At 43.4% G+C, this 27595-nt stretch overlaps 1 long non-coding RNA gene across 1 annotated transcript in view; it reads left to right on the forward strand.

The window, feature by feature from the left end:
• Positions 1-23397, forward strand: part of LOC135983513 (uncharacterized) — a 371844-nt gene extending 348447 nt beyond the window's left edge. Inside the window, exon 3 of the long non-coding RNA XR_010601189.1 lies at positions 23306-23397. This is a non-coding gene — a long non-coding RNA (uncharacterized LOC135983513). The remainder of the gene's footprint in view (positions 1-23305) is intronic.
• The last annotated feature ends 4198 nt before the right edge of the window (positions 23398-27595 follow it).

Here is a 27595-nt window from a genome sequence, read left to right on the forward strand (position 1 = left end):
TGGCACATGAATTTGCAAGCCCAATAGCAATGATTTTTATTGTACCCTATGATTGGAGAATTACTAATATAGTACCTATTTTTAAGAAAGGAGAAAAACGTGATCCAGAAAACTACAAGCCTGTCAGTTTGACCTCAGTTGTATGCAAGGTCTTGGAACAAATTTTGAAAGAGAAAATAGTTAAGGACATTGTGGTAAACAGTAATTTGGATAAAATACAACATAGTTTTATAAAAGGTAGATCATGCCAGACCAACCTGATCTCTCTCTTTTGAGAAAATAACTTTTCTTTTTTTTAGACAAAGGAAATGCAGTTGATCTAATGTACCAGGATTTCAGTAAGGCATTTGATATAGTTCCACATGGGAAATCATTAGTTAAATTAGAGAAGATGGGGATTAATATGCCAGAGGATGTTGTGAAGGCCAAGACTATAACAGGGTTCAAAAAAGAACTAGATAAATTCAATGGCTATTAGCCAGGATGGACAAGGATGGTGTCCCTAGCCTCTGTTTGCCAGAAGCTGGGAATGGGCGACAGGGGGTGAATCACTTGATTACCTGTTCTGTTCATTCCCTCTGGGGCACCTGGCATTGGCCACTGTTGGAAGGAAAGATACTGGGCTAGATGAACCCTTGGTCTGACCCAGTATGGTCATTCTTATGTTCTTAATTGAAAGGTAGATAAGGAACTGGTTAAAGGGCAGGCTACAACAGTTCATGCTGAGAGGTAAACTGTCAGACTGGAGGGAGGTTACTAGTGGAGTTCCTCATCTGAAATACTGTCTGCAATTCTGGTTTCCAATGTTTAAGAAAGATGAATTCAAACTGGAACAGGTGCAGAGACAGGCTAGTAGGATGACCCAAGGAATGGAAAACCTACCTTATGAGAGGAGACAGAAGGAGCTTTGCTAGTTTAGCCTAACCAAAAGAAGGCCAAGGGGAGATAGAATTGCCCTCTATAAATACATCAGAGAGATAAATACCAGGGAGGGAGAGGACTTATTTAAATTAAGCACCAATATTGACACAGGAACAAATGGATATAAACTGGCTATCAACAACTTTAGCCTTGAAATTAGATGAAGGTTTCTAATTATCAGAGGAGTGAAGTTCTGGAGCAACTTTCCAAGAGGAGCACTGTGGGGAGGAGGGGTTAAAAATTCTACCCGGCTTCAAGACTGAGCTTGATAAGTTTATGGAGGGGATGGGATGATGGTGTGTGGCCCATCTGCAACTGCTAGTAGCAAAAGTCCCCAATAGCCAAAGATAGGACGGTAGACAGGGAGGGTTCTGAGTTACTACAGAGAATTCTTTCCCAGGTGTCTGGCTGGTTGGTCTTGCCAACATGCTCAGGGTTTCACTGATGACCATATTTGTGGTGTCAGGAAAGAATTTTCCTCCAGGTCAGATTGGCAGAGACCTTGCTGAGGGGGGAGGTTACTCTGCATCATGGGTCACAGGTAACTTGGTGGCTCAAACCAGAGTAAATGGTAGAGTTTCTGTAACTTGAAGTCTTTAAATCATGATTTGAGGACTTTAGTAACTCAGCCAGAGGTTATTGGTCTATTACGGGAGAGGGTGGGTGAGGTTCTGTGGCCTGCGATGTGCAGGAGGTCAGATTAGAATAGATAATCATGATGTCCCTCCTGGCCTTAAAGTCTATGAGAGACAGGGTGGGTGAGGTAATCTCTTTTACTGGACCAACTTCTGTGGTGAAAGAGACAAACTTCAAGAAGTTTTGTGTAGCTCAAAAGCTTGTCTCTTTCACAAACAGATATTACCTCACTTTGACACCCTGTACCTCCTGTTCCTCACTTTTGTAAGGTTATGATATATTTTGTACAAATTATGCCTTGAAGTATCCTTTGAAAACTCATAATCTTCTAAATATTATCATCCTGTGGTCACAGGATGTTTCCATCACTGCCTGGCCAGTTCCGGTGGTTCCACAGTCATGAAGACACTCTAGGCTGTTTATTCTTCAGCAAGGTGTGTATCACAATAGCAGACAGCACAGGCTTATAGCAAGGACAGGCTTCCCTGTAGTCCTCGCTCCCCAGCCTAGGCTCACCCTCTGAGCTTCCGTCTGAATTCTTCTTGAGCTTCCTCCTGAGCTATCTTTGCTTCCTGTTTCCTGTCCTTATAATCTCCCCCAATTACCTTGTTAACCCAGTGATTGTCACCCAGGTGCTCACAAGGTGCCCTCAGCTGGGCCTGCAGCCTGGAGTGATTAGGGTGTTACTGATAGCACCGTAGCACGCTTTTTGAAATGTGTGTGACCACACTGCATGCAAAATTATCGGGTTTTGCTATAGGATCATTACTGAAACATGGTGTAGTTCTGGGTAATGCCTACAAACCAATGTCTCAGAGACAGACACCCTAGCATGTCAGAAAACTGCTAAAAAGCCATTGCTGGCTTAATCAGACATTCTCCCATGGGACGCAAGGGGGGGGGGGTTTGTAAACAAGAAATTTGTTGGGGGCATAAAAAGGGGGGGGAAATATCCCTAGCCACCCCATCCTCCTTCCATCTCTCTGCTCCTGACAATGATTCTCAAATAACTGAACAAAGTGGGGGAGTGATCCCAGGCTGGAAAGGGACGCACCCTTTGAAATGTCTTGCAGCTCATGGTGAGACAAACCTTTTGCTTTTAAGCCTATTAGCATTGGTAAAGTTTAGGAATTAGCTTCCCTTTTTACCCTTTTATTTCTTTTATAACCAGTCCTGACTCAGGTGCATCTATATTTGTATTCATTTAAATCTATCTTTCTTTAGTTAATAAACTTGTTTTATCTAAACCAGTGTGTTTTGGTTGAAGTGCTTGGGAATCTCTACTTCGGTCAACACATCTGGTGCATATTCGTTACCCATTGTTGGAAGGACAGACTCTCTGTGAGCTTATACTGTCCAGAAAGGTCCTGAACAGTATAAGACACACATTTCTGAGGAGCAAGGCTGGGGCTGAGGGATATGCAGGTGTCACCCTGTATATAATTCATGGATGGCTGGACATAGCATTCCTGTATTCCACTGGGAGTAACTTTGCTTGCTGGTGGCTCTGAGTGAGCAGTGCCTGGAGGGGCTGCTGTTCTTCAGCAAAGCTGTGTAAAAAGCATCCCAAGTTGGGGAGCTAATGGGACACCGAAGTCCAGCAGTTCAGATTGCACCCTGGGGAATGTCACTCTCATCCACCTTGTTTTTCTAATATCTTGCGACCAACACAACTACAACAACACTGCAAACAGCAATATGGAAAAGGAGATCATTCTCTAATAAGGTTGCATAGAAATGCCTAGAATTTAATATTTTTTTATAAAACTCTATTGACATCATCCCTATTAAGTTCTCTAGGATTCTTCCATAGAGGAAAACCACAACTGCAGGACCAAATATTTTTCTGGTGTAAATTGGTATAGCTCCAATGGATTTGCACTACTACCCACCAGGAGAGAATGTGGTCCACAAACTCCTGCACACAGGGCACTGAACAGCCTAATAGTACTTCCCAGTCACTAATGGGCTGGGCTGGATTTGAACCAACAAGAGCTATGTTAGGTAATCCAATAACTATCATGCTGTGCCATATTATCTCCCCAAAATTAGGATTTTCCAGCCAAATACTTTCTGTCTTCAACCAGGTCAACAATACCATGGGAATTTCTATCTTCTCTCCCTGCCAAAAATCAGGAAACACAGAGGCTGAAGAACACTAAATGTTTTTTCAAAATGACTTACTGAATTTCTGGAACCTTAAAGGTTTGATTCCAATACAACTTTTGAAGAAAATGTTCAGGCCATTTCTGTCCATCTCTTCAGTGTACCTAAAACAGCCCCAATCTTGTTCATCTTATATGGGTTTAGATATAAAATTGCCTTTTAAAAGAGTCCCCTCTGTATGTAATATAGCAGGAGAATATGTTTAAGGCAAACAGGAGGTCATGTCTTTAAGGGTATGAAAATCACTTGAAGGAGACTAGGCATTCATGTTTACTAAAAGAGGGAAGAGGAAAACAAAGAAGCATCCTCTGCATGAAGTCATAAATATGTAAGGTGGTCACTGAGGAGTAAACATTAGGAATCTTGACATATATCTCGTATTTAACGATAGATGGTTTTCTGGTCCATTACATGAGCTTTCCAAATAACTGTGGAAGATCAAGTCCCTAAATGTCTGTTCATCAGTGCTGTTAGTAAATGTGACAAGAGAAATGAATTTCATTTATTTAGCTGAATATCATTATTAAGCAGTCAGCGGTGTTGATCTCAACCTCCTTGCTTTCATTAGGAGTGTTTCACGTCCAGATAGAGATACACATCCAGACCATGAAATGGTCAAGTTCAGGATACTGACAAAAGGAAGAAAGGAGAGCAGCATAATATGGACCCTGGACTTCAGAAAAGCAGACTTTGACTCCCTCAAGGAACTGATAGGCAGGATCCCCTAGGAGGCTAATATGAGGGGGAAAGGAGTCCAGGAGAGCGGGCTGTATTTTAAAGAATCCTTATTGAGGGTGCAGGAACAAATCATCCCTATGTGCAGAAAGAATAGCAAATATGGCAGGCGACCATCTTGGCTTAACAGAGAAATCTTCGGTGAGCTTAAACACAAAGGAAGCTTACAAGAAGTGGAAACTTGGACAGATGACTAGGGAGGAGTATAAAAATATTGCTCGAGCATGCAGGGATGTAATCAGGAAGGCCAAAGCACAACTGGAATTGCAGATAGCAAAGGATGTGAAGGGTAACAAGAAGGGTTTCTTCAGGTATGTTAGCAACAAGAAGGTCAGGGAAAGTGTGGGACCCTTACTGAATGGGGGAGACAGCCTAGTGACAGATGATGTGGAAAAAGCTGAAGTACTCAGTGCTTTTTTTGCCTCAGTCTTCACAGACAAGGTCAGCTCCCAGACTGTTGCACTGGGCAGCACAGTACAGGGAGGAGGTGAGCAGCCCTCAGTGAGAAAAGAACAGGTTAAGGGCTATTTAGAAAAGCTGGACATGCACAAGTCCATGGGGCCGGATGCAATGCATCCAAGGGTGCTGAGGGAGTTGGCTGATGTGATTACAGAGCCATTAGCCATTATCTTTGAAAACTCATGGCAATCAGTGGAGGTCCCGGATGATTGGAAAAAGGCAAATATAGTGTCCATCTTTAAAAAAGGGAAGAAGGAGAATCCGGGGAACTACAGCCTTACCTCAGTCCCTGGAAGAATCATGGAGCAGGTCCTCAAGAAATCCATTTTGAAGCACTTGGAGGAGAGGAAGGTGATCAGGAACAGTCAACATGGATTCACCAAGGGCAAGTCATGCCTGACCCACCTAATTGCCTTCTATGATGAGATAACTGGCTCTGCGGATATCAGGAAAGCGGTGGATGTGATATATCTTGACTTTAGCAAAGCATCTCCCACAGTATTCTTGCCAGCAAGTTAAAAAAGTATGGATTGGATGAATGGACTATAAGGTGGATAGACAGCTGGCTAGATCATCGGGCTCAACAGGTAGTGATCAACGGCTCAATGTCTAGTTGGCAGCCAGTATCAAGCGGAGTGCCCTAGGGGTCAGTCCTGGGGCTGATTTTGTTCAACATCTTCATTAATGATCTGGATGATGGGATGGATTGCACCCTCAGCAAGTTCACGGATGACACTAAGATGGGAGGAGAGGTAAATACGCTGGAGGGCAGGGATAGAGTCGAGAGTGACCTAGCCAAATTGGAGGATTGGGCCCAAAGAAATCTGATGAGGTTCAACAAGGACAAATGCAGAATCCTTCACTTAGGACAGAAGAATCCCATGCACCACTACAGGCTGGGGACCAACTGGCTAAGCGGCAGTTCTGCAGAAAAGGACCTGGGGATTACAGTGGACAAGAAACTGGATAGGAGTCAACAGTGTGCCCTTGTTGCAAAAAGAAGGCTAACGGCATATTGGGCTGCATTAGTAGGAGCACTGCCAGCAGATCAAGGGAAGTGATTATTCCCCTCTATTCGGCACTGGTGAGGCCACATCTGGAGTCTTGCATCCAGTTTTGGGCCCCCCGCTATAGAAAGGTTGTGAAAACAAATTGGAGAGAGTCCAGCGGAGCACAACAAAAATGATTAGGCGGTTGGGGCACATGACTTATAAGGAGAGGCTGAGGGAAGTGGGCTTATTTAGTCTGCAGAAGAGAAGAGTGAGGGGGGATTTGATAGCAGCCTTCAACTATCTGAATTGGGGTTCCAAAGAGGATGGAGCTAGACTATTCTCAGTGGTGGCAGATGACAGAACAAGAAGCAATTGTCTCAAGTTTCAGTGGGGGTGGTATAGGTTGGATATTAGGAAAAACTATTTCACTAGGAGGGTGGTGAAGCACTGGAATGGGTTACCAAGGGAGGTGGTGGAATCTCCATCCTTAGAGGTTTTTAAGGCCCAGCTTGACAAAGCCCTGGCTGGGATGATTTAGTTGGGATTGGTCCTGCTTTGAGCAGGAGGTTGGACTAGATGACCTCCTGAGATCCTTTCCAACCCTGATATTCTATGATTCTATGATACTGTCAAGAATGCATTCTGAGAGAGGTTGGTGTCAGTGAAACACCACTGTACATCCAGCACTAATAAATGTAATCCATATTCAGACATCCTCTGCATCTATTCTGGGTGGATTTACATAAATGTAAACTCCTTACTAGTTCCGTCTATCAATAATGTGCCTTCTCCGCATTGGAAACTTTCTTTCATTATTTACATCTTCACATGTTTAGTATTAGCCTCATTGTGAACACTTCCAGTTATCAGGGGGTTTATAAATAGTGGTGGGAGAACCTCAAAGTTTGGAGGCGAGGTTCACATTGGATGAACACCTTGACAGGTTGGGTGTTTTCCAATCCCATTTTGCTGATTAGATACAAATCTCATTGTAATATGCTTTTTAATGCTGGACTTCTGATGCTTCTCGCTTCCAGTCTGGCTTGAAATAGCATGTGCCTAATAGTGGAGTTTACATTATGGTTCACTTTGGAGGGAGAGGAGCTGCCCTTCAACAGAAGCCAAATGAGGCGATCTTGCTGATTCAACCTGGGTTCCTCTTGGGGTTTTGGGTAGTGCTGGTCAGGAATTGTTTGACAAAACAGTATTTCATTGGAAAATGTCTATTTGTTGAAACTGAAATTTTTCATTGGAACATACTAGTTTAAACCAAACTTTAATCAGGAATTTTTTTTCATGGTCTAGGATGGAATTTCTGGTCAAAATGTGAGCATAAGTCTGCATAACAGACACCCCAGAGCAGCCCAGTGGTCGGGGCATTCATCCGGGATGTGGGAAATCCAGGTTGAAGACCCTGGTCTGCTATTCTCCCACATCCCAAATGAGTGCCATAACCATCATGCTATTGATCAGGCGAGAAGACTTCTAGGGATGTATTATGCCTGCATGGAATCATAGTCCTCCTTAAGAAGGAGGTCTTTATTAAATTAAAGAAAACATCTACAACAACAGACAAACAGTTTCCACAGGCTTTGTTTCTTGTTTACCAGGGAATTGTGTGCGGTACACAGACATCCAGTGGCTAAATAACTGCAAGTAAACATTTTATGCGAGCGTAGCTCAGTCTTCATGGCCATTTATTGCTTGGCTGCTTCTGAGAGCTTGTCTTCACTGCAGTGTTAAATCAAGGTATAACCTGAGCGTTGCCCCTAACCTGACTCCCATTCTCAAACACAGCTCTCTAGCTCAAGTTAAATGGTGCTCTTCAACATTGAGCTAGCTCATCTGTCGGGGGCTGGGTTGAAGTTTGAGTACTGCTGATGCTCATGCTAGTAAAGCAATGAGTCGGGATTCAGCTACTCAGTGCTGCTGATCCAATCATAGTCCCATAGCTAGAACATCAACACAGGGTGAGGGGCAGACTGACTGCAAGAGAAGAGGGGCAGTTTTGCCAGCCTTCAGAAGCTCATGTACTCAGTCTCCGGCCGAAGCCTTTTTTATTTACTTTTTATGAAATAAGAAAAAATAAGACGTGATTGTTCAGTATAACAAATATTCAATCATTCAACAAATTCAGATTCAGAAATATAAAAGTATCGATCTTAACATGAAAGTGCAGTGTAAGGTAAAGCCAATTCATGAAACTAGAGCTCAAGTCTACTTGGATAATGGCACCTGAATTTCTCCATAAAGATAGCCAGGTTCAGTTCTGAAGTCAAATAACTTTTATATAATGGGAGAATTAGGTTTCTCTTTCTTGTATGGATCATGCTAATCCTCTGGTGTGATAAAATTATTTTCAAATAAGAAAAGGAATTCTCACAAGCTCCCATTGATGCTCCAAACAACAAGACCCCTATAGGCATTTCAAAAATACATGGGAAAACCTCCGTTCATTCCTTGGCAGTACCTAGAACGTCTTCAAATTCTTTGTAATTTCTCTTATCCTTCAGTGGTTTAAATACAACCATTTCAGCTTTCACCTTCTGAATATCTAATCCAAGCAAGTCAATCAAAGTACCCACTGATTCCAGTTTCAAGAAGTCTGGATTGCTGGTGGAATAGATTGCTGACAAGCTTTTATATAACTTGGATTTCTTCTCAGTAAATCTGCTTTGCAATTCACCACTGGTTTCATCAATCAATTCATGATAAGTCTTGGACCACAGGTGCTCACTTACACTTTGGAATCCTGGTAAGTGCTCAGTGACTATTGAATCTTGAAATTTTGGGGGCAATACCTTTGTGCTTTTGATGGCACATCTTAATGCTTCATTGCATGCATCTTTCAAAACAGGGTACTTGGATGAAGTCTCTGCAAGAAAAAATCTTCAAACCTCTTTCTTTGCTGAAGTTCTTCAGAGGCAGCAGTAATCAATTCAACTCTTTTAGCAAGATGCATTAGTTCTGTTTGAAGGTAATTGTTCACAGGAGCAAAACCTTTCAAAGTCATTCTCATAACCTCAGCTAAGAAGAAGATTTTGGATGATTCTGTAACTTCCAACAGCCCTTTCTTCAATTGATTGCCATATCCATTCACAAAGTTTGACAGAATACTCTTCCAAATTGAGGATGATTTCCCAGGTTTTCAGGTGACCAGTCCATCTTGTTTCTCTGAGTCTTTACAGGTGCTGGCTTTTGTACAGCACACTCACTTCATGCTTGCAAAAAAATTTGTATAGACTTACAATTTGAGAACATTACATTATATTACAATCCGCTGCCACTGCTGAGTTCTTCTCACACACGAGTACCTACTAGATTTAACTGGTGATTCACATAGTGTGTGTAAGGCATTTGCTTGTTTAATTTCTGTTGTAAATGCATTTATACGCCTTCTTTGCACCCTGACATAACTTTAGCAACATCAAAGCAAGAACATAAGGTATTCTGAAGGTCAAGACCCAGTTCATGGAGGTCTCAAAATTTCTTGTGTAATATCTTCAGAAGTGAGGTCATTCAGTTGGGCTACACCACTAAGTTCCTCGTTGGCTTTGCCATCAACAAAGTAGTGTAAAACAGTAGACAAACTTTGTATATTCATAGCATCCCTTGTCAAGTTCTTTTGCCTGAAATATGACATTGCATCACCATTTTTCTGAGTATCTTCAACAATATCTTTCAAACTCATCTTCATAATATCAATTTATTTCATTCTGAATTTCAGCAGAAGTGTACTTTGCATTTTTCAGAATGGTTTTCAGTGTCCTCGAATTTTGGATCTTGTTCTGCAGTAAACTTAAGTAGGTTGATGAAAATTCCTGATGGATTGTCGAGAGTATGATCTATGTCCTTGAAGTTTATGATATCTTGATATCTTGATCTCTTCCTCTCAGAGAAAACTGGATAATTTTTGCCAAGGTTTTTAAACAGTTCCTGTTTCTTTCATTTGTGAGAATGACACCAAAGCAGCAATTGTGGCGCCTGAAAAATGAAGGTATAATAAAACATCATAATCAATTCTGTAATTCAGTGATGTTATTGAGCAAAGTAGTAAACTGAAATAATAAAATTTGTAAAGTTTTGGAGCATTTTCTCACAAGGGATTCTTATAGGTGCTGAAGAGCCTGTTTTTAAAGGGTTTCTTTCTTTCTTTCTCTCTCTCTCTGTATTTTTTCTTGGCATGTTGACTCATAGTTATTCACGGTGGGGAAAATTCCTTCCTTTTTAGTTTTCCACAGCTACACTTTCTTTTCAGTTTCAAGTTCAGTGTTTTCCCCATTAACGTTAATGGTCTGCCATTGTCTTTTCTGGGTTGTACGGTGCTGAGTTCTTGGAACTAGTCTCCTCTGGCTGGGGAGGTGGCCCCTCCCTGTATGATTTTCACCTCCCTGTAGTGAAGTGGAGCTGAATGTTGCAGCACAAATTATGAGCACAGTTTTATATACATAAATTCATAACCACAGTTTCTGTACATTTCCCATAATAGCCATCTGGTTGAGAACATTACAAGCTTTCATAAGAGACCTTACTTGACATATATTTATACACAGTAATATTGTACACAACAAGTTGATTCAATTGAATATTCTTTGGGATTCAGCCCCTGGGTCTCCCTTTAGAGTGTCTTGACCCTGATTGTCCCAGAAATTTAGAAAAAGCAAGATAAATTGCCTGTAACTTCTCTGTTCCTTGCTGCAGTCCAATCAGCCATTGCATTCAAGTAGACTAAGCAGTTTTCACATTTGATTAAACCTTTGGCTTGAGAGAGTACATTTTTCCAATTGCAAAATCCAGTTTGGATAGAAACCATATCAGTTCCCAGTCTGCAGGGAGGCTTACAAAAATATATGTCAAGGCCGAAGCCCCACTCTGTCACACCGAGTGCAGAAAGTAGGGGCCTGCAAGGATTCTAAAAATTAATACTCGCCACTCCTGGCTTGTATTACACTCCCAAGGTTACAGTTTTTCTCTGATGTTGGCTTGGTAAACACTACCACCACCCAAATGCAAAAAAAACCAAAAACCCTTTGAACCCAGGAAGCAGCACTTGGGAATTCCTCCCTGTGGGGAACCCTCAAGCTCTCCTCCCCCCTCAAGCCCTCCTTCCCCCTCCCCCCGCCTCCCCAGGAAGAGCTGAGAAAGAAAACAAAGGAAATTAGCTGTGGCTATCAGCTAATCAAACAGCCCTCTTAGGACACCAAAAATCCAATCCTGTTCTTAAAAAAGGTAAATAGGTAAATTTTATTAAAAATAAAAAGGAAAAAAAATACATCTGAAACTTAATCTTTTTGCTAGATCTTAAAAGAAACAATTACAAAAATTAAGCACCCAAAATAGCTTTCTTGTGGGGTTCGGCTTAAAAGTTACAAGCAAACAAAAGCATGACTAGAACTGGAATGCCCTTCTAGAACCCAGAAGAAGCCTTAGCTGGAATGACTAGGGGACTGTGACACTACTGCAGTGTCAAGGGAACTCCTCGATTGATTGCCAACAGGGTTGTGAGTACCATTTCTGTTAAAGCTGATAAGGCCTTTTGTTTTCCTTGTCGGTTGTATGCACATCCTGGCAATGCTGCGTGGAATGTGATTCCTTCTGAGGACATGCTCAGTTGAGATGTAATATTGAATTGATGTCCAACAGAATGTAGTAAGAAGAACATGGAATGGATTTTATTAACACTATTGAGCTGCTTGTGAATGATTTTGTGACTGTACTTGCCTGTATATATGTGTGTGTGTGTGTGTGTGTGTGTGTGTGTGTGTGTGTGTGTGTGTGTGTATATAAAATTCTCTGGAAATTTTGTTTAGTGACATTTTTGACTTCTTTTGAATGCTTAAACAGCTACATCTCATGACTTTTCAGGGTTTGTCTGGTGACTTCCTGCTATGTGAAGTTGGCAACACTGCTACAGAGGCCCTCTCTGCAGACATTTTCTTACCAGGCTTACACAATTTTTATTATAGCAGCAACAAACATGCTTAGTTCAAACACGGATATGAATGCCCCCTTCTCTCCAGGCTACTAGAATTGGGACTCCCACTCTGTGGCCTTAGGACTACAATCGCTAATCTGAGGAAACTCTGACTAAAAAACTGGAACACATCCCATTTCTACAGAGGAGGCAAAAGAATTTCTGGTGGGGCAATGTTCCCTTATATCCCCCTCCTCCAGCTATGGGCTATCGCTCTGTGCTACTCAAGTGTTGTTCTGCATTATGACAGCTTAGCTCGAGTGAGAGTTAACTTGAACTAATAGTGCAGTCAAGACCACTCCTGACATTGACAACAAGGAGTTATCCTGATGATGGGTGGGCAGTAGGTGTTTGTTCACTAGGAACTGGACAGAGGCCACCAACTCATTATCAAATGTCACATTGTGAGAGATATCATCGATCTGTGTGTAACAGTCACTATAGAGGGTCTTTAGACAGCAGCTGATCTTACACCATGATTGTTGTAATGCCTAGAAACAATGGGTCTCTGCTGATGTAAAAAAGTGAAACTCCTTTGAACCCAAAGGGGCTACACCCATTTACACCGGCAGAAAATCTGACCTCTCTGAGGAGTCAGTTAGACCTGATTCTCCTGTCCCAGTATAACTCAGGAGTAATTCGAATAGATGAGACTGTTGCAAAACGGAGATAAGAAAATCAGGGCCATATTTTCATCCTTGACTCTCATGCTACCTGCTTTTATTCTAAGTCTGATGTGTTAGGATTTGAATGTACCTCTTTTTCTTTTCCCCTTCTGTGTCTGATTTAATAACAAAATGGATAGGAGAAGTTAGGTGCGTAAGCGAGAAGGCACCGGAGAGCGATCTATATATATACACCTTGATTTGCCATGTAATTATTTCCACAGCCTTTCAGTTTCATTAGGGATTCTGGTGCGAGTCAGGATGTCACTTATTTTTATTTAAAGGTTACGGGAAGGAAAATGAGTACTGACATCTTCTCCAAGCAGACCTGATTTATCAGCTATCTGCCGTAACTCCATCGTTGTTCACTTCTACTCTAGCTTGACTTTCTATATATGAAAGGGATATTTTCAGCTTGTTAAGGGGCAGTGGCCTCTCAGTTTGTATTGTTCAACTGTTGGTTTTTTATACTTTTTTTTATTTTAACTGTAATGCTCTAATTAGCTGCCACGAGGATTTGCGACCAAGTAGTAGGTAGTGGAGCTCTTCATGGAAATGTTGACTTTCTCCGGCAGATACAGCTTGTTAAGCCCGTCCTAGATATAAAGTAGCATGTTCCAGCAGATAGCCTGCTGGTTTGGGAATCGAGACGCCTGGTTTCTTTTCTGGCTCTGCCACTGACCTACCTTAAGCAAGTCACATCCCCTCTCTGTGCCTCAGTTTCCCCTCCCACCCTTTGTCTTGTTTTTATTTAGTCTATCAGTTCTCTCAGGCAGGGACTTTCCTCAAACTGTGTTTGTACAATACTTAGTACAATGGGGTTGGTTGAGGTCTCTAGGCACCACCATAATACAAATAATAAAGGTAGGTGGGAGTGGCTCTTAGCACAGGTGGAACTAGAGTCTAGGGACGAGACGTCCTGGAGGAAATTCCTAGGAATAGCACACCTCGGAGAAAACTTACGCTGAGCTATATTTTGAATTGTTGTTTCAACAGCCAATCTAAAAAACCACCCCAGGAAGAGGGGTGTGCTGTGTGGTCAGGATTTTGAGGACATCTGCAATAAATTATCTTGGGAAGAGACAAAGGAAAGTTGTGAGGGATAGAATGGGGACCGCTCCAAACAATGGTGGCACACAGCTGGATGCACTTTTGATTCAGCAAAACATTCATAGAGTTGCCCTGTATACTGGGCTAACTGCAGGTAGGTCGAGTCCAGTTCCTAGTGGACAAGAGAACCACATCACAAAACGACCACTGTAATTGGGACTTCATTGGTAGTCTCAGTTATCCTTCCCCCTGCTCCAGCACCTCAAGGTTGAGAAACAATCTTATGGCAATATCCGGGCTGTGGATAGAGGACTTCAATCCAGCACCTTTCACAATCACTGAGAATTCACTACAAAAGAAATAATCTCATGTTTTCCTCCATATCAAGCTCCACAATTTGTAATGGCTCTGTTGCTTCTGCTATGGAAGACCATGACAAAACTCCCATTCACTTTTATAGGGTTAAGTCTTGCTCTTGCTAAAAGGAAGAAGCTGCTGGTAGGGTTTCCTCCCTGAAGGCACAACTTGCTTCCTTCCCTTGGTCTGAAACGCCTGGATTTCGTTTGACCTTCAAGGCATGCTGGAAATCCCCTCTTCTTTGCTGGGGTCTGGGAGGGAAGTGAGGGGGAGTCTGTGATGCAGTATTTAGGGAAGGTGCGGTAGTTTTCCTTTCCTGGTTATTGCTGTAAATGGAAGGTTGCTGCTGATTTTGTCCTTGGTGGGTTGTATCTTTACATACAGTAGAAATCTCAGAGATACGAACTGACCACTCAACCACGCATCTCATTTAGAACTGGAAATACACAATCAGGCAGCAGCAGAGACCCCCCCACACACACACAAAAAAGCAAATACAGTACAGCCCCCATTCCTTAGGTGTTCCTAAGTCTGAGATTCTACTGTAATTATCAAGGATGCCTAGCACTTGAGGTCATAGTGTCTGTTTTACAAAAGTATCAAGCTTGAAAGCATTTAGGAGTGTAGCGTGTGTGTGTATGTGTGTGTGTGTGTGTGTGTGGCACGGAGGGGCTCTGATTCCCATTCAGGGCTTGTTGGTGACACTGCAATACATTCAGTACTATATTTTCATGCATCTTCAATTCCTGGTTCTGGCTGAGCCCAGAAATGCAGAAGTAGTTTGAGAACAGAGCTATTTCTGGCTAAACTGGAAGTCAGGATTACTTCAAATCTTATAAAAGAACCTGATTTTTTGAGATACGCAACTCAGATTTGCAAATCCAAGGCATTCTAAAGGCTCGGATAAATATTTCAGCTTTTTGATGCTTGCTTATCCAAATCAAAGATCCAAATGCTTTGAAGTTTGTTGCCAAAATGCATGCACCTATGCAAGGTCTGTGAAGGACAAAAAGTAATGCATGCAACAGTAAACTATTTTGAATAGAGTCATTAGACCGACTAGAAAAGCGCAATCTAAAAAGACAGGAAACCCTCTAGCAACAGTGGAAACATTAACAGGAACACTTTATCCTAAATAAAAAACATTCAGGATGACATATCGAAGCACAATAGCCTCTAGTGTTCCATGCAATGTGTTACACAATTTTACAAGTCAGGTTAAAAACAAGTGGCATCTCACAATGTTCACAGCATGTGTGTGCTTAATTTTTAACCAAAAAAAAAAAAAAATTCAAAATATATGAATCAGTCTTGTTAAATGCCTGGATTTGTGGAAATTTGAAGGAAAACAGCTTAAATTAGATTCAGAAATATAGTATCTTCATTGCAATGAAAAAAACAACCCCTGCTGCATTAGAAGACATTGTTAGGAAAGCTAACCTGTTAACAGAAAAGTCACATCTGTGTCCTGCAATTTGCCTTCTGTGTACAAGGGAGAAGAGAGAAAAATCTTGCAGACACACTTGAATGCCTGTGTGAAGATATGCAATGACTTAGTTCATTCTGCTATTCCACACCCCAGACAGGGGACTCCTTAGACTTTCTAGTTATTATTCTGAGCCTGGATGTTGAAGCTGTTTCACCCCATAACAAAGATTGGGGGTATTTAGATCTGGCATTTAGGTTTTAGTCCTACATATAGTCCTTTTAGTTCCTAGTCCAACTAGGAAAATTTGAATCATGTCTGTTCAGATTTTAAACTCCTATCCCTCTGCCCCCCTTCAAATGTGGAAGCATTCAGATCCTGGCTTTTGATTTAGGCCCTTTTTTCAGATTTCTACCTCCTGTGACTAGTCTGTGAAAACCTTTAGCCTAATTGACCCCTGATGGCAATACCAGTTATCTTAATGAATAGGTTGAATCTAATCTCTAGTATCCAGCTTTTCTTCATACTGCCCTATGGGCCCCATTCAGCAAGCGTGTGTGTGTCATTTGCCTATGGTTTACAATGCAGAGAAGGAAAACCCATCCCTTAGCTGGGAGTTGTCCAGCTATTTGGGAATTGGGACATTGAGGTGCTCAAATGTTGTAAGAAACCAATTAGAATAAAATGTCTGAGCTCACTGCCTCCCATGCACCGCTGCTCCCAGTATTTTTTGCTCCCTCCTTTCTTGTACTGCTGGGACTGGGCAATTCAAGGAACATGTGGCAGTCTTCGGGCTGCAATAACTCCTACGCACTGTTCAGGCAAGAGGTGGAGGATACATATTCCTATCCCCAACCATGGAACTAGGTCTGCCATTAGTGATGGTATGCAGTGTTGTTGTAGCCATATGAATCCCAGGATATTAGAAAGACAAGGTCAGTGAGGTAATATCTTTTGTAACCTTCTACTTTATCAGACTGGCACTCTGTCCCCCTCTAGTGGTGGCCAAGGCTGTAGCAGGCTCATCATTCTGGAGGGAGCCTAGTCACCACTAGAGGGGGACAGAGCATCACTCCGCGCAAGCATGCAGGGGGTTACACTTGTATTGGACCAACTTCTGATGGTGAGAGAGACACATTTTTGAGCTTACACTGCTCTTCTGAAGAAGAGCTCTGTGTGGCTTGAAAGCTTGTCTCTCTCACCACCAGAAGTTGGTCCAATAACAGAAATTACCTCACCCACCTTGTCTCTCCATTAGTGATGGTGCCATGCAGTCGCTTGAGGCCCAGCGCAGTTTATTTTGGCCATCTGCTTTCCCTAAGCATAATAGTGCTCATCACTAGTGTGTGTCTGCGGGTAGAAAAAAAGCTGAAACAGCTCTTAGGCTGAAGATTGTTCTATGGCCATTGAAAACAGATTGAAACTGGGATGTTCTTCAGCAGATAGATTGGGCTGTATCTGAGCGAGCGTCCTGTGTCTTGCGAGATTACCTAGCTACATAACATGGCTAATTGTGTCATGATTATTATCTGTAGGACAGATATATTTGCAAAGTTCAGAAAAGTACGTACAGTTATGCTCTCAAATAACAATATTCTACACAACAACAAAGGGTCCTGTGGCACCTTTAAGACTAACAGAAGTATTGGGAGCATAAGCTCTCGTGGGTAAGAACCTCACTTCTTCAGATGCAAGTAATGGAAATCTCCAGAGGCAGGTATAAATCAGTATGGAGATAACGAGGTTAGTTCAATCAGGGAGGGTGAGGTGCTCTGCTAGCAGTTGAGGTGTGAACACCAAGGGAGGAGAAACTGCTTCTGTAGTTGGAAAGCCATTCACAGTCTTTGTTTAATCCTGATCTGATGGTGTCAAATTTGCAAATGAACTGGAGCTCAGCAGTTTCTCTTTGGAGTCTGGTCCTGAAGTTTTTTTGCTGTAAGATGGCTACCTTTACATCTGCTATTGTGTGGCCAGGGAGGTTGAAGTGTTCTCCTACAGGTTTTTGTATATTGCCATTCCTGATATCTGACTTGTGTCCATTTATCCTCTTGCGTAGTGACTGTCCAGTTTGGCCAATGTACATAGCAGAGGGGCATTGCTGGCATATGATGGCATATATAACATTGGTGGACGTGCAGGTGAATGAGCCGGTGATGTTGTAGCTGATCTGGTTAGGTCCTGTGATGGTGTTGCTGGTGTAGATATGTGGGCAGAGTTGGCATCAAGGTTTGTTGCATGGGTTGGTTCCTGAGTTAGAGTTGTTATGGTGTGGTGCGTGGTTGCTGGTGAGAATATGCTTAAGGTTGGCGGGTTGTCTGTGGGCGAGGACTGGCCTGCCTCCCAAGGTCTGTGAAAGTGAGGGATCATTGTCCAGGATGGGTTGTAGATCATCAGTGATCATCCCTGACAAGGTCATTCAGTTCACCTTGTGTTATGAGGTGTGGTTCAGAGGAGGAGGACGGGAGAAAATGTGGGTCCTGTGACATTGATGGTTCAGGACCAGAAGTTTCATCCTCTTCCTCTTCCTCGTCTGACTCAAGTGAGAATGATTCTGGTGCATCAGGAACCGGCAGTCCTTCTCCGTGGGGTACTGGGCGTATAGCTGATGGAATGTTTGGATAATGCACAGTCCACTTTTTCTTCTTTGACACACCTTTCCCAACTGGAGGCACCATGCAGAAGTAACAATTACTGGTATGATCTGTTGGCTCTCTCCAAATCATTGGCACTACAAAAGGCATAGATTTCCTTTTCCTGTTCAACCACTGGCGAAGATTTGTTGCACAAGTGTTGCAGCATATTTTTGGGGCCCACCTCTTGTCCTGATCTCCAATTTTGCAGCCAAAATAAAGGTGATAGGCTTTATTAACCATAGTGGTTATACTGCGCTTTTGTGATGCAAAAGTCACTTCACCACAAACATAGGAGAAATTATCTGCATTGTTCACAGAAGTACGAGGCATCTCTGCTCACTTTGGCTAAACAGAAATGTGTCCCTTTGCAAAATCAAACACTGACAAATAAGAGAGCACGACACTGTATGATTTCTAGCGCTGATAGAGGGCAATTTGTTCAGCAGAGTGATGTAAGCTTCGTTATGATTGCATCATCCATGACTTCTAGGAATAACATGATGCAATTCATATCATGTATGACGCAATACCAGCTTCAGATTGCATCATTCATTGTTTTGCCTAAAAAGCTAATACTGTCCAAACCCAGTCATAGATTTATTCATAGATCCAGTCAAAGATGTATTTTAGTCATTTCTGGTTTAAATTGAGATCCCTTCCCTTTATAACTCACTTGTCCTCCGCCATTACCAAGTCAAGGGTCGTATATACTGACCCAGTAGCATATCTTGAAAACTAGAGCCAGTCAACAATTTTAAGCATCATTTTCGTTCTCAGTGACCCAGAATTAGTAAAGTTTGACTACATTTATTTCAGAAGCATTTTGACTGTAGAGCAGTGATATCAGGGTTGGAAGGGATGCAGGAGGTCATCTAGTCCAACCCCCTTCTCAAAGCAGGACCAATCCCCAACTAAATCATCCCAGCCAGGGCTTCATCAAGCCTGACCTTAAAAACCTCTAAGGAAGGAGATTCCACCACCTCCCTAGGTAACCCATTCCAGTGCTTCACCACCCAGCTAGTGAAAAAGTTTTTCCTAATATCCAACCTAAACCTCCCCCACTGGAACTTGAGACCATTACTCCTTGTTCTGTCATCTGCTATCACTGAGAACAGCCTACCTCCATCCTCTTTGGAACCCCCTTTCAGGTAGTTGAAAGCAGCTATCAAATCCCCCCTCATTCTTCTCTTCTGCAGACTAAACAATCACAGTTCCCTCAGCCTCTCCTCATAAGTCATGTGCTCCAGACCCCTAATCATTTTTGTTGCCCTACGCTGGACTCTTTCCAATTTTTCCACATCCTTCTTGTAGTGTGGGGCCCAAAACTGAACACAGTACTCCAGATGAGGCCTCATCAATGCCGGATAGAGGGGAATAATCGCTTCTCTCAATCTGCTGGCAATGCCCCTTCTTATACAGCCCAAAATGCCGTTAGTCTTCTTGGCAACAAGGGCACACTGTTGACTCATATCCAGCTTCTCGTCCACTGTAACCCCTAGGTCCTTTTCTGCAGAAATGCTGCCTAGCCATTCGGTCCCTAGTCTGTAGCAGTGCATGGGATTCTTCCATCCTAAGTGCAGGACTCTGCACTTATCCTTGTTGAATTTATTCAGATTTCTTTTGGCCCAATCCTCTAATTTGTCCAGGTCCCTCTGTATCCTAACCGTACCCTTCAGCGTATCTACCACTCCTCCCATAGAATCATAGAATCATAGAATATCAGAGTTGGAAGGGACCTCAAGAGGTCATTTAGTCCAACCCCCTGCTCAAAGCAGGACCAATTCCCAGCTAAATCATCCCAGCCAGGGCTTTGTCAAGCTGGGCCTTAAAAACCTCCAAGGAAGGAGACTCCACCACCTCCCTAGGTAACGCATTCCAGTGTTTCACCACCCTCCTAGTGAAATAGTTTTTCCTGATATCCAACCTGGACCTCCCCCACCGCAACTTGAGACCATTGCTCCTTGTTCTGTCATCTGCCACCACTGAGAACAGCCGAGCTCCATCCTCTTTGGAACCCCCCTTCAGGTAGTTGAAGGCTGCTATCAAATCCCCCCTCATTCTTCTCTTCTGGAGACTAAACAATCCCAGTTCTCTCAGCCTCTCCTCATAAGTCATGTGCTCCAGACCCCTAATCATTTTTGTTGCCCTCCGCTGGACTCTTTCCAATTTTTCCACATCCTTCTTGTAGTGTGGGGCCCAAAACTGGACACAGTATTCCAGATGAGGCCTCACCAATGTCGAATAAAGGGGAACGATCACGTCCCTCGATCTGCTGGCAATGCCCCTACTTATACAGCCCAAAATGCCGTTAGCCTTCTTGGCAACAAGAGCACACTGTTGACTCATATCCAGCTTCTCGTCCACTGTGACCCCTAGGTCCTTTTCAGCAGAACTGCTACCTAGCCATTCGGTCCCTAGTCTGTAGCAGTGCATAGGATTCTTCCGTCCTAAGTGCAGGACTCTGCACTTGTCCTTGTTGAACCTCATCAGGTTTTTTTCTGCCCAATCTTCTAATTTGTCTAGGTCCCTCTGTATCCGATCCCTACCCTCTAGTGTATCTACCACGCCTCCTAGTTTAGTGTCATCTGCAAACTTGCTGAGAGTGCAGTCCACACCATCCTCCAGATCATTAATAAAGATATTAAACAAAACCGGCCCCAGGACCGACCCTTGGGGCACTCCACTTGAAACCGGCTGCCAACTAGACATGGAGCCATTGATCACTACCCGTTGAGCCCGACGATCTAGCCAGCTTTCTATCCACCTTACAGTCCATTCATCCAGCCCATACTTCTTTAATTTGGTGACAAGAATACTGTGGGAGACAGTATCAAAAGCTTTGCTAAAGTCTAGAAATAACACATCCACTGCTTTCCCCTCATCCACAGAGCCAGTTATCTCATCATAGAAGGCAATTAGGTTAGTCAGGCACGACTTCCCCTTCGTGAATCCATGCTGACTGTTCCTGATCACTTTCCTTTCCTCTAAATGTTTCATAATTGATTCCTTGAGGACCTGCTCCATAATTTTTCCAGGGACTGAGGTGAGGCTGACTGGCCTGTAGTTCCCCGGATCCTCCTTCTTCCCTTTTTTAAAGATGGGCACTACATTAGCCTTTTTCCAGTCATCTGGGACCTTCCCCGATCGCCATGAGTTTTCAAAAATAATGGCTAATGGCTCTGCAATCTCACCAGCCAACTCCTTTAGCACCCTCGGATGCAGCGCATCCGGCCCCATGGACTTGTGCACGTCCAGTTTTTCTAAATAGTCCCGAACCACTTCTTTCTCCACAGAGGGCTGGTCACCTTCTCCCCATGCTGTACTGCCCAGTGCAGCAATCTGGGAGCTGACCTTGTGCGTGAAGACAGAGGCAAAAAAATCGAGTACATTAGCTTTTTCCACATCCTCGGTCACTAGGTTGCCTCCCTCATTCAGTAAGGGGCCCACACTTTCCTTGATTTTCTTCTTGTTGCTAACATACCTGAAGAAACCCTTCTTGTTACTCTTAACATCTCTTGCTAACTGCAACTCCAAGTGTGATTTGGCCTTCCTGATTTCACTCCTGCACGCCTGAGCAATATTTTTATACTCCTCCCTGGTCATTTGTCCAATCTTCCACTTCTTATAAGCCTCTTTTTTGCGTTTAAGATCAGCAAGGATTTCACTGTTTAGCCAAGCTGGTCGCCTGCCATATTTACTATTCTTTCTACACATCGGGATGGTTTGTTCCTGCAACCTCAATAAGGATTCTTTAAAATACAGCCAGCTCTCCTGGACCCCTTTGCCCTTCATGTTATTCTCCCAGGGGATCCTGCCCATCTGTTCCCTGAGGGAGTCAAAGTCTGCTTTTCTGAAGTCCAGGGTCCATATTCTGCTGCTCTCCTTTCTTCCTTGTGTCAGGATCCTGAACTCGACCATCTCATGGTCACTGCCTCCCAGGTTCCCATCCACTTTTGCTTCCCCTACTAGTTCTTCCCTGTTTGTGAGCAGCAGGTCAAGAAAAGCTTTGCCCCTAGTTGGTTCCTCCAGCACTTGCACCAGGAAATTGTCCCCTACGCTTCCCAGTTTAGTGTCATCTGCAAACTTGCTGAGAGTGCAATCCACACCATCCTCCAGATCATTAATGAAGATATTGAACAAAACCAGCCCCAGGACCAACCTTTGGGGCACTCCGCTTGATGCCAGCTGCCAACTAGACATGGAGCCATTGATCACTATCCATTGAGCCCGACGATCTAGCCAGCTTTCTATCCACCTTATAGTCCATTCACCTAGCCCATACTTCTTTAACTTGCTGGCAAGAATACTGTGGGAGACCATATCAAAAGCTTTGCTGAAGTCAAGGAATAACACATCCATTGCTTTCCCCTCATCCACAGAGCCAGTTGTCTCATCATAGAAGGCAATTAGGTTAGTCAGGCATGACTTGTCCTTGGTAAATCCATGCTGACTGTTCCTGATTATTTTCCTCTCCTCTAAGTGCATCCGAATTGATTCCTTGAGGACCTGCTCCATGATTTTTCCAGGGACTGAGGTGAGGCTGACTGTAGTTCCCCGGATCCTTCTTCTCCTTCCCTTTTTGAAAGATGGGCGCTACATTAGCCTTTTTCCAGTCATCTGGGACCAGCTTTTCTAAAATAGTCCTGAACCACTTCTTTCTCCACAGAGGGCTGGTCCCTTCCTCCCCATGCTGTGCTGCCCAGTGCAGTAGTCTGGGAGCTGACCTGGGGTCTAGCTAAATGTAACCAAAATTCATGTTTACATTTTACCTTTCATCACTTACATATTTGTTGTGCTTTCTGCAATTCACTCGGACAGTGAAACTAGACTTCGTGTTTAAAATCTGTTTTGCTTGGTGCCCAGTGGATTTGTGCTAAGGTTTTCCAGCACCGTTGCTGATGTTTTCTAATGTTTGTGGAGAGGAGGGGGCGGATGGAGGGACACTTCTGTTTTTGCTGGATTTCTTGTCTTTCTGAAGCTATTATTCAGTGTCCCTTTTAACTGTGTAGTTTTATGCTTTTTTTTAACTTTCTCAGTTCTGACTCCAGTGCAGTATAAAAATCAGAATCTCATTAAATATGCTGATTTGCTCCAATTATTTTCTGCAGTTATAAAGAGAGTAGAAAACAATAACTGCTCAATTTTCCTTGTAGATCCAACTTTTGGGTATTCTTATGCCTTTAAAATATTTTAAATATGTAATTTTACAATAATATTGGAGCTGTGACCCTCATTCATAAATGCTGCTTTGGGACATTATGAGTTGTTGTTTTTTCTCTCTTTCTATATAGGATTCTTCTGGGTGACAGCATATGGAATCACTAGGAGTTAGTGGTCTGCAAATATTGAATGGAGTATCTACTTAGCCAACAACTGAACTGGTAAGCAGGTTGCTTTATTCTTTTTGTTTTTCAATTTTGAATCTTGATCTGTGTGAAGGGGTTTGCAATCAGATTCTGGTCAATTAAATGTTTCTTAAAATCAAAGGCTATTCTGAATTTCTCGCATCCTCTGTTTGCCCGAAGAACTTTAATGTCAGCAATTTACATTTATTCCATCTCTTGAAAGATAATGTTTTCACTTTGCAAGTAAGCCATTTTATTTCACAGCGCATCATGGGGTTATGTAGACAGTGTTTTATCTACTGTTGGTCCCTTATTCAGAATCCATGGCTTTGAGTTTCACATATATTTGTGCATAAGTAAGAAATCTTTCTTTGTTTTGTTTTTTGGAGTTTACTTGGTGCACTGAGTTTATTGTAAGTATTATATTGACTGTTAGTTGTTTTTACTAAGAAAGTTTCTAGGTCTATAAATGCCAATGCGGCTTTTATTTCTATCTGAGCAATGTTATTCAGAGATCTTAATGTATTTAAATGGACACTGTCAAGAAGTATCGAAATCTAAAGGAATGGTTGGTTATAGGGTTACGGTAACTGGCTACAATGTGTCCTGGAACAAGTCATGTTGCTTCTCTTCTTCAGTTTCTCCATCAGTGAAGTGGGAGGCGGGGTAGGGAAGGGAATTATGTTCCTGCAAACGAATTAAAAAATGTGCAAACTGGGATCCTCCTCTTCCTTCACATAACCAGTGAGCTCATCAGTCAGCTAATAAAAACTCATTAAATGTGCCAAGAAAGCACCTCTTACAAGAAACCTACAGAAAGTGAAATAATTTAAAATGTAACTTAGTTCACTTGCTGAGTCACTGCCGAAGCTTGTGTCACCCTGCCGTTCCTCAGCAATGCCCCCATTGTTTTCTGCACATGCTGTGTATAAAATCTAGATCACAAGCGGTGTGGCTGATTGGACGGCTGTGCCTGATTGAAAGCCGCTCGCAGCCACTAGGGCCTCTAGCAGCCAGAGTCCCTCCCCCTCCCCCGCAAAGCAGCGCCTTATTTGTCTGGCTGCACGTGGAACCCGCAGCTCTCCCTCGGCCTCGTGGGGGGGGGGGCAGGCAAGGGACAGGGAACGGAGGGTTAGATTGGTTGGGGGTTCTGGGGGGGCTGTCAGGAGAAGGGGGTGTAGAGAGTGGTTGGGGCAGGCAGGGGACAGGGAACGAGGGGGTTAGATTGGTCGGGGGTTCGGGGGGGGCTGTCGGAAGAGGGGGGGGAGGGATAGCTCAGTGGTTTGAGCATTGGCCTACTAAACCCAGAGTTGTGAGTTCAATCCTTGAGGGGGCCACTTAGGGATCTGGGGCAAAATCAGTACTTGGTCCTGCTAGTGAAGGCAGGGGGCTGGACTCAATGACCTTTCAAGGTCCCTTCCAGCTCTAGGAGATAGGATATCTCCATTAATTTAATTTAAAAAGAAGGGGGTGTAGAGAGCGGTTGGGGCAGGCAAGGGACAGGGAACAGGGGGGTTAGATTGGTCGGGGGTCTGGGGGGGGCTGTCGGAAGAAGGGGGTGTAGAGAGCAGTTGGGGCAGTCAGGGGACAGGGAGCAGGGAGACTTAGATAGGGGGTGGGGTCCTGGGGGCAGTTAGGGTGGGGGGGGACAGGTAGGGGGTAGGGGGATTCTGAGGGGGGTGGGAAGTGGGAGGGGGCGGGGCTGGGGCGGGGCTAGGGTGGCACCCTGTGTCCTCTTTTTTGATTGTTGAAATATGGTAACCCTAGTTAAGGTGGCTAGATAGGCCAATTAACTGCTCAGGCTGCACCTGGAGGAGGAACCAGGGAGCAGGGATTGATTAGAGATGTGACTCAGCTGAACAGGCATAGGAGGGGCCTATATAAAGCCCAGAAGCTGAGAGCAGCAAGGGGCTGCAGGGAAATAGTCTGCAGTCGCTCCCTGGGAGAAGGGAGGTGTGTGGCTGGTGAGCCCAGGGGAGGGGGGAGACCCAGGAAGGTAGGAAAGGCTCAGTGGAGAAGCAGCAAGGCATAGCATAGGGCAGGCCTTGCCTGCCAAAGAAACAGCTGTTTTGGAGCTATGGCTTGGGTTAAACCTCATTGAAACTGGTGGGCATAATAGCCACCCTGGATTTGGGATAAATGTAAGAAACGGTTAAGCTCCTTTATGGAACCAGAAGGTGGGAAGCAGCTTTCACTCAAACCACAGGCACGTGTGGGTGGAGATGTCTTGCTGGCTATTGTTTTGTATGTCTGTGAAAGGGACATAGAAAGGCAGAGAAGCCGAGAGAAAGAAGCACCAGGTACAGAGTGAACAAGCACTGTGAAAAAGTAGAGAGTGCGAGCGAGCACTCTTGAGCCAAGTGCTGGCTACGAAGGGGTTTGGAGATGAGAGCAAAGAATTGTCGCAGTCAGGGAAACAGGAGTTTTTACAGTCTTTGTAAATAAACAGGATTGCATCCAAAACCTGTCTCCATCATCAGTTTCTCCTCCAACTGTAACAACCTGCAGGAGCCTGAATTTTGGCTAATTGCTCAGATCAAAAAGGGGTAACAATATGTAGCGAGGCCTTGCATGCTTTGTGTGTGTATATACACCTCTACCCCGATATAACGCTGTCCTCGGGAGCCAAAAAATCTTACCGCGTTATAGGTGAAACGCGTTATATCGAACTTGCTTTGATCCACCGGAGTGCGCAGCCCCCCCCCCCCTCGGAGCACTGCTTTACCACGTTATATCTGAATTCCTGTTATATCGGGTCGCGTTATATCGAGGTCGAGGTGTATATATATATGAGAGAGAGTCATCTGAATCCCACCTTACCCTGGTGGCTCTTCCTTTGTATTACATATCCTGGGTATGAAGCAAAAGACATAGCACACCCCTGCTTTCCTGAGGGGCCTTGGGACTGAGATCGAGGAGTTAGGTGCTTAAGGACCTAACCCAAGGCCGCGGTACCACTGGCTAAAATATTCTTGGATACAAAATTGTGATTCTTATAGAATTCTTTCAACTTGCAATCACAAAGATCACTCGGAAAGGCGCCTCTGTAGATGAACGTCTTCTTAAGCAAATGATGGAGCTGTCAGATTTAATTATTATTATATTATGGTGTCTAGTGAGTAGGGCCCCCTGATGAGATTACAGCCCCTTCTTGCTGTATGTGACAGAGCCTGCCCTGGACAGCTTACAGCCTAAATAGACAAAGATAGAGGGTGGGAAGAAAAACAGCCATGGATGTGAAGTGACCTGCCCTAAGTGACACAGTTCTATTTCCAGCTCAGCCTATGACTTGCTAAAGTCTCCTGAGTCCCATGCCAATGCTTGCCCTTTCAAACATGCGGCCTCTTGGTTACAGTGAGGAGCAACCCAGCTTCCAGTTATTTGGATTCATTATCCTCTTCCCTACAGCAGAAAATAATGCTTGCCTACCTCACTAGTAGGGTATTTCTAACGATTAATTAATATTTATGCAGTGCTCTGCACATTTGAATTATTTATATAACAGCCCTTACTTGCATGACTAGTAAAACGTTGGCACACCTATATCGATAATATACCGAAATTTTGAAACAAAACTTCTTGATAGTGTCCGATTACCTCTGCTTTTCCGTGTAATCATTAGAAATTACCTTGGAATACTGTCCATACAGAACAGAATTGATAGTATTTACTAATGCACTGGCACTGCTTTGTAATGCCATATGCAAGATGGGGCTAAACATTTATAGTTTTGGTGTTTTGACTGATAACTGGGGTAGTTGTTGGGGATGAGAATAAAAATACAAACTTCCCTGCACAGAACATTTTCTTAAGAGATACAAATGATTAGAGAGAGTGGAGTTAAAAGTACAGAGGCTCTCTGCAGAAGCCGTGGTGAGCCACGCCAGATGGCCTTTCACGATTAAATTCATTGATCAAAGTACTTTTGCACATTCCCATTTTAATGCAGGTCAAATAATAATAAATGTTGGTCAAAGAAATTCAGACTGCATCTGGAGCATTTTAAATAAATAAAAGAGTTAAACACAAACTAGGGCAGAGGCTGAAGGCTCCTGCCAACTTTTGTTTGAGTACTACAAACTAGGTCCTATTTTGTAGCAGACCCCAGGTCAAGGGGAAAGTGATTAATCTTGCTTTTGCTGGAGGAAAAGACGCAGTCCTCCTCCGCGAATGTTTAAAAATGCAGTTTTACTCCAGAAAAGTTACATTAATCATCATCCACTGTTTTTCTGAAAT

Source organism: Chrysemys picta, chromosome 1, assembly GCF_011386835.1.
Source record: "Chrysemys picta bellii isolate R12L10 chromosome 1, ASM1138683v2, whole genome shotgun sequence".
Taxonomy (NCBI): Eukaryota; Metazoa; Chordata; order Testudines; family Emydidae; genus Chrysemys; species Chrysemys picta.